Raw genomic sequence first — 6,969 nt, forward strand, 5'->3', positions numbered from 1 at the left:
TGCCTCTCCTTGATTTCTTGGAAGCAGCTGGTCTATAAGTAGTCAGAACACCTTGCTGGAGGATGAGAACTGGTGAGTCCCTAGCCATTCTAGCTGCCACAGAGGGAGCTTCGAAAGGAGGGTCATTAGGAAAGTATTAATGACCCTCTAACCAGCCTTCTAAGCAATACTGCCACCATTCATGTTATCACTGAGTTTCTCCCATGTGCCAAGAGGTAGTCAAACCCAGTGTTCATTGATGGGAGAGCAGATGTAGTGCCTGTCCTGTGTCCCTTTCAGTCTACTGAAAAAGAAGCACAGTAAATTAGCAAACAAACTAATGTTTAATCACAAGAGGATAAACTGAAGACCAGAACCCAAGTCACTTTTTCAAGGCTACTTAGCTAAACATAAATGAAAACTCATACTCAGGTCTGGCGCTCCAAATGGGGATGAGTCAGGTTGGTTACTACAGCAACTCATTTCTTTTATACCACAGCTATCTCAAATAAGCACCAAAAAAACATAGTTCTGCTTGGCCAAGTGTTAACAAAGTTAATATCCATATTTCCACATACTATACATTTTTTGTTCTTTTAAAAAATATTGAATTTATTGGAATAAGATTGGTTAATAAAATTATACTGTTTCAAGTGTACAATTCTGTAATATATTATCGGTATATTGTATTGTGTGTGTACCACCCAAAGGCAAGCCTCCTTTCATCACCTTTTAACTACCACCATACCCTCTTCTAACTTTTCCCCTCGCTTTTCTTCAGGTCAACACCTGTCTGTGTCAATAAACATTTTTCTTATTTTGTTTAATCCCTTCACCTTTCTCATCCAGCTCCCCAATAACCCTCCCCTCTGTTACATGACAGTCTGTCCTCTGTATCTGGTTATTTATATTCTGTTTGTTAGTTTATTTTGTTCACTAGGTTCCACATACAAATGAATTCATGTGGTACTTGTCTTTCTCTGACTGGCTTATCTCACTCAGCATAATACTTTACAGGCCCCTTGATGCTATGGCTAAGGTAAAATTTTCATTTTTTTTTATGTCTGAGTAATAGTAGTCCATTGTATAAATGTATCACAACTTATTTATCCTGTCATCTACTGATGGGCCCTTGGGCTGCTTCCAAATATTGGCTATTATAAATAGCACTGCAAGGAATAATGGAGTGCACATATTCTTTCAAAATAGCACTTTTACATAGATCCAAGATGGCGGAGGCCTGAGTGGAAGTTACACTAACCTCCTCCCAGGATCAATCTGGAATTGTAACTAAATTGGGGAGAAATCACCCAGAATTAACAACTGAACAATAATAAGAGGGAAGCCTTATAACCACAGACAGAGATAAGAAACAGCTTCAACACAAAGTGACAGGTAGGGAGATACAAGAGGGCTGTCTGGGCACACATGGACAGCAGCTGAAGTGCCAGAAGGATATATAAGTAGCTGGTTGGATCCTCCTGATAAGTGTGGGGTCTAAACCTGAAGCTGGGCTCCCCAGACTAAAGCACTAGGGCCTGAAAAGTACATAGATACCATCTAGCTACAAGAAGCAGGTGGGTGGCTCTCTGCTATACACAGAGGGTTGGAGATGCTAAGAGCTATATAAAGGGCCATTGCACACATTTTCACTTATAGCCATTTACTCTGGGTTCCAGCAAAGGGGGGCAAAGTGGACTAGAGATACTTGAGGAGAGACAGGGGATGGTGGCTTTGGATAGAGAATGGAGAAAGCAGCTGCTGGGATCCTGGTGTTGAGTCATCCCCCATACTTCAGTAGCCATCTTGCTCAGGCATAGCGCCCTCTGAATGGCATCAGCCTGAGGTGAAGCAATAGCCCCACTGCCAGGAGTGACTCTGCCCCACCTGTGGTGCTTAAGCCTGAATGCTGAGTGCAGAGTAACTTAAGCCCGAGTGCAGAAGGAGTCAGCCACAAAGAGTAGATCCCTGGTAGTTTTGAACAGGATGCTGAAGGCCAGATTGGTACACCACCTAAAATCACCAGAGGTGAATCCAGAAAGACAAGAAATAGTGGTGAATATTAGATACTACTGAGAAGAAATCCAGCATGGTCTTCTCCATGATTTGCAATATTTCCTTTCTTGCAGTTTTTTTAACATTCATTTCTTGTCATTTAAGTTCCTGTATATTGTCACTAGATTTCACATTACAGTTTATTTCAATTCTGAAAATCTGTTCCTCCTTTCTCTTACCCCATTTTACCTTCTTCTTTCTTCTTGTTTTGTTTTAAAATTTGCTTTCTCACTTGCTACAACTTGTTTCCGTTCTGTGCTCTTACTATTTCTCCCTCATCCAGCTTCTCAAATCCAATATTCTTGTCAATGGTCACCTCCCATTCTTTTTCATGATCTTAAAATACTGGTATTCTCTCTCCATCTTTAGAAATATTTGCTCATTGATTGTGGATAAGATAGTATTTGTTGCATTTTTTTTCAATTTTGTCTCTAGATCTTCACTATTTTTGTATTACAAATCTCAAGTTTTATTGTTTCCCTCTCCTACTCCATTTTGTCTTCATCTAGCCCATTAAATTTTCATCTCAAATTTTAATTTTTCCTATATTATCCTGGACTTTTTCCTCTTTTGTCCTTTTTTCTTTTCATCTCAAATTTTAATACTTCCTTGTCTTACTCTAGTTTTCATTCCTCACTCTTAGTATTGCCTCTCCCTCCATCATCTGAAAATCACGACCAGTTCCTCTAGATATTTCTTAAGGTTTTCTTTCTTTTCTTTCTCTCTTAATCACATTCCACCTATATTAATTTAGCTCATTTTTTGTTGATAGTGCTGTGCTGTATTATTTTCTCCATTATGGTTCCTATCCATTATTATTATTATTATTATTATTATTATTATTATTTTCCTATTTCACTCACTCTCATTTTATTTTATTATATTTTAAAATTTCTCTTTAAAACTAACACTATTTGCTTCCCTTCAATTATTCCATTCTTCCTTCACTATTACCTTTCTATTTATTATGTAAATTTTAATTTATTTTTTTTGCATTGTTCCAATTTCCTACTCTTATTAGTGCTCTTCCCTCTACTCAAAATAAGTTGTCTTTCATTAGGTCACCTCATATTCGCTACCTTTTCTTATAATACTCTTAATCTCTTTATACTCTTATTAATACTGGTTCATTGGCAGTTGATAGCAGGATTCAGGTGGAAGTGATTTCTGTGGGTGTGGCTTTATTTCATGGGCTTTGTGGTTTTGTTCTGCCAGCACCTACACAATAGCACATAAGATACAGTGGGTAGAGTGACCTTGTGCTGGACAGAAAGTCCCACAGAGCACAACCCAACAACAATCAAAATACAATTACATCAAGAGGGCCAACATAAGCAGCATGAAGGGCATGTCAAGAGCATCAAGTTCAGAAAATCAAGGAGAATGCACCACTGAGGCACACAGGTTTCCTACCATAAAAGTAAGCACCACAAAGACAGGGAGTCAAAGCATATCAAATTAAGAAGCAGACCCAAAAAAGATTATCCCCCCCAAATAGCAAGAAAAATAAACAACTCCAAAACTAGAGAGAAGCTACAAGGAACGTACAGTGAACTATATTAAGACAGAAAAGGCAGTGCTCACTTTGGCAGCACATATGCTAAAACTGGAATGTTAAAGAGAAGATTAGCATGGCCCCTGCGAAAGGATGACATGGAAATTCGTGAAGCGTACCCTATTTTTGAAATAGAAACTATCAACAAGGGTCAAGAGAAAATGAAGAATGCCATTTCTGAACTGAAGAACACAGTAGAAGGATTGAAAAGCAGGATTGAGGAAGCGGAAGATCCAATTATCAGCTAGAGGACAAAGTAGAAAAGAACACCCAGAAAGAGCAAGAAAAGGAAAAGAGGCTCAGGAAGAATGAAGAGGGATGAAGAGAAATGTAACACAATATGAAACGTAACAATACCAAGGGAAAAACAGGAAGTAACATACAAGGGAGCCCCAATAAGGCTAACAGCTGACTTCTCAATGGAAACACTTCAAGCCAGAGGAGAATGGCAAGAAATATTCCAAGTAATGAGAACCAGCGGTCTGCAAACAAGGCTACTTTACCCAGCAAGGCTCTCAATCAAGATAGAAGGCCAAATGAGAAGCTTCCCAGACAAAAGAAGTCTAAATGAATACACCTCCACCAAACCAGCTCTCCAAGAGATTCTAAAGGGAATGCTTTAAAGAAGGGAAGGAAAAGAGAGAGAGAGGAACACATGTACATAAAAGACAATGAATAAGTACCTATCAATAATAACCTTAAACACAAATGAATTAAATGCTCCAGTCAAAGACATAGAATACCTGATTGGATAAGAAAAAATGACCAACACATATGCTGCCTACAAGAGACCAACCTCAGGATAAAAGACCTGCACAGGCTGAAAGTGAAGGGCTGGAAACAAATCTTCCAAGAAAATGGTCAGGAAAAAAAAAAAGCTGGGGTAGCAATACTCATATCAAACAAAATAGACTTCCAAAAATGGTCCATAAAGAGAGACCCAGAAGGTAACTTCATAATACTCAAGGGAAGAATCTACCAAGAAGACATAAATATTGTAAATATATATGCACCCAACATAGGAGCACCCAAATACATAAAGAAAATCTTAGAGGACTTCGAAAAAGATATTGACAGCTACACAATAATAGTGGGGGATAGTAACACCCTACTTTCAAAAATGGACACATCTTTCAAACAAAATCTCAACAAAGATATTATGGCATTGAACAATACCATAGATGAAATGGACTTAACTGATATATACAGAGCCCTCCATCCAAAAGAAGCTAAATACACATTCTTTGCAAATGCACATGGAACATTTTCAAAGACAGACCACATGATAGGAAACAAAACAAGCTTCAATGATTTCAAGAAAATTGAAATCATACCAAGCATTTTCTCAGATCACAAGGGACTGAAGCTAGAAACTAAACCCAAGGGGAAAAAAAACCCCAAACACTCAAAATCATGGAGATTAAATAGCATGCTATTAAACAATGAATGGGTCAAGAATGAAATTAGGGAAGAAATCAAAAGGTTTCTGGAAACAAATGAAAATGAACTCACAACAACCCAAAACTTATGGGACACAGCCAAGGCAGTCCAGAGAGGAAAGTTCATAGCGATACAGGCCAACCTAATAAAGATAGAAACATTCCAAACAAACAACCTAACCCTACATCTCCAAGAACTCAAGAAACAACAACAAAGACAGCCCAGAGCAAGCAGAAGGAAGGAAATAACCAAGATCAGAGCAGAATTAAATGACATAGAGACTAAAAGCACAATTCTAAGGATCAATGAATCCAAGACCTGGTTCTTTGAAAAGATAAACAAAATCGACAAGCCTTTAAACAGACTCATCAAGAAAAAAAAGAGAAGACCCAAATAAACACAATCAGAAGTGAAAGAGGAGAGATTGCAACAGATACCACAGAAATACAAAGGATTGTAAGAAATTACTACAAAGAAATGTATGCCAAGAAATTGGAAAGCCTAGGTAAAATGGACAAATTTCTAGAAGAATAGAATCTTCAAAAACTCAATGAAAAAGAAGCAGAAAGCCTGAACACACCAATAACAGCAAAAGAAATTAAAATAGTAATCAAAAAACTCCCAACACACAAAAGCCCTGGGCCAGATGTTTTCTCAGGGGAATTCTACAAAGCATCTAAGGAAGAGCTAACCCATATTCTTCAAAGACTGTTCCAAAAAAATCCAAAAAGATGGAAGACTCCCAAACTCTGTTTATGAGGCCAACATCATCTTAATTCCAAAACCAGATAAAGACACAACAAAGAAAGAAAACTTCAGGCCAATATCGCTGATGAACATTGATGCTAAAATACTCAGCAAAATACTGGCAAACTGCCTCCAACAATACATTAAAAAGATCATACTCCAGGACAGTGGGATACATTCCAGGGATGCAAGGATAGTACAATATTTGCAAATCAGTAAATGTAATGCATCACATAAACAAAAGGAAAGACAAAAAACACATGATCATATCAATAGATGCAGTAAAAGCATTTGATAAGGTACAGCACCCATTTATGATGAAAACACTGGGGAAAGTGCGAATAGAGGGAGCATTCATTGACATGATAAAGGCCTCTCATATATGAGAGACCTACAGCTAACATCATACTCAATGGGCAAAAATTAAAATCTTTTCCACTAAGATCAGGAACAAGACAAGGTTGTCCACTTTCACAGCTTCTATTCAATATAGTACTGGACGTTTTAGCCACAGCGATCACAAAGAAAAAGAAATAAAAGGCATGCAAATCAGAAAGGAAGAAACAAAACTGTCACCATTTGCAGATGACATGACAGTGTATATAGAAAATCCTATAGACTCGGGCAAAAAGCTGATTGACCTAATAAATGAGTTTGGCAAAACAGTGGGATATAAAGTCAATATCCAGAAATCAAAGGCATTTCTGTACACCAACAATGAAACAGCAGAAGCAGAATTCAAGAAAAAAATCCCACTTGAAATAGCAAAAAGAAAAATAAAATACCTAGAAATAAACCTAACCAAAGAGGTAAAAGACCTGTATTTAGAAAGCTATTTAACACTGAGAAAAGAAATCAAGGAAGCCACAAACAAATGGAAACGTATACCGTGTTCATGGACTGGAAGAATTAATATCATCAAAATGTCCATATTACCCAAAGCAATTTACACATTCAATGCAATACCTATTAAAGTACCAATGGCATGTTTCACAGACATAGATCAAACAATTCAAAAATTTATATGGAATCATAAATGACCATAAATAGCTGCTGCAATTTTGAGAAAGAAGAGTAAAGTAGGAGGGATCACAATACCTGACACTAAACTATACTGCAAGGCCATTGCAATCAAAACAGTCTGGTACTGGCATAAAAACAGGCACATGGACCAATGGAACAGAACAGAGAAC

General features: G+C 37.5%; 1 non-coding gene across 1 annotated transcript; it reads left to right on the plus strand.

Annotated features, from left to right (window-relative positions):
* The first annotated feature begins 3,610 nt into the window (after positions 1-3,610).
* Positions 3,611-3,717, plus strand: LOC114498203. The gene has a single exon (XR_003684651.1). It is a non-coding gene; the product is annotated as a U6 spliceosomal RNA (small nuclear RNA).
* The last annotated feature ends 3,252 nt before the right edge of the window (positions 3,718-6,969 follow it).

The sequence above is a fragment of the Phyllostomus discolor genome, chromosome 5 (genome assembly GCF_004126475.2).
Source record: "Phyllostomus discolor isolate MPI-MPIP mPhyDis1 chromosome 5, mPhyDis1.pri.v3, whole genome shotgun sequence".
In the NCBI taxonomy this organism is placed as follows: domain Eukaryota; kingdom Metazoa; phylum Chordata; class Mammalia; order Chiroptera; family Phyllostomidae; genus Phyllostomus; species Phyllostomus discolor.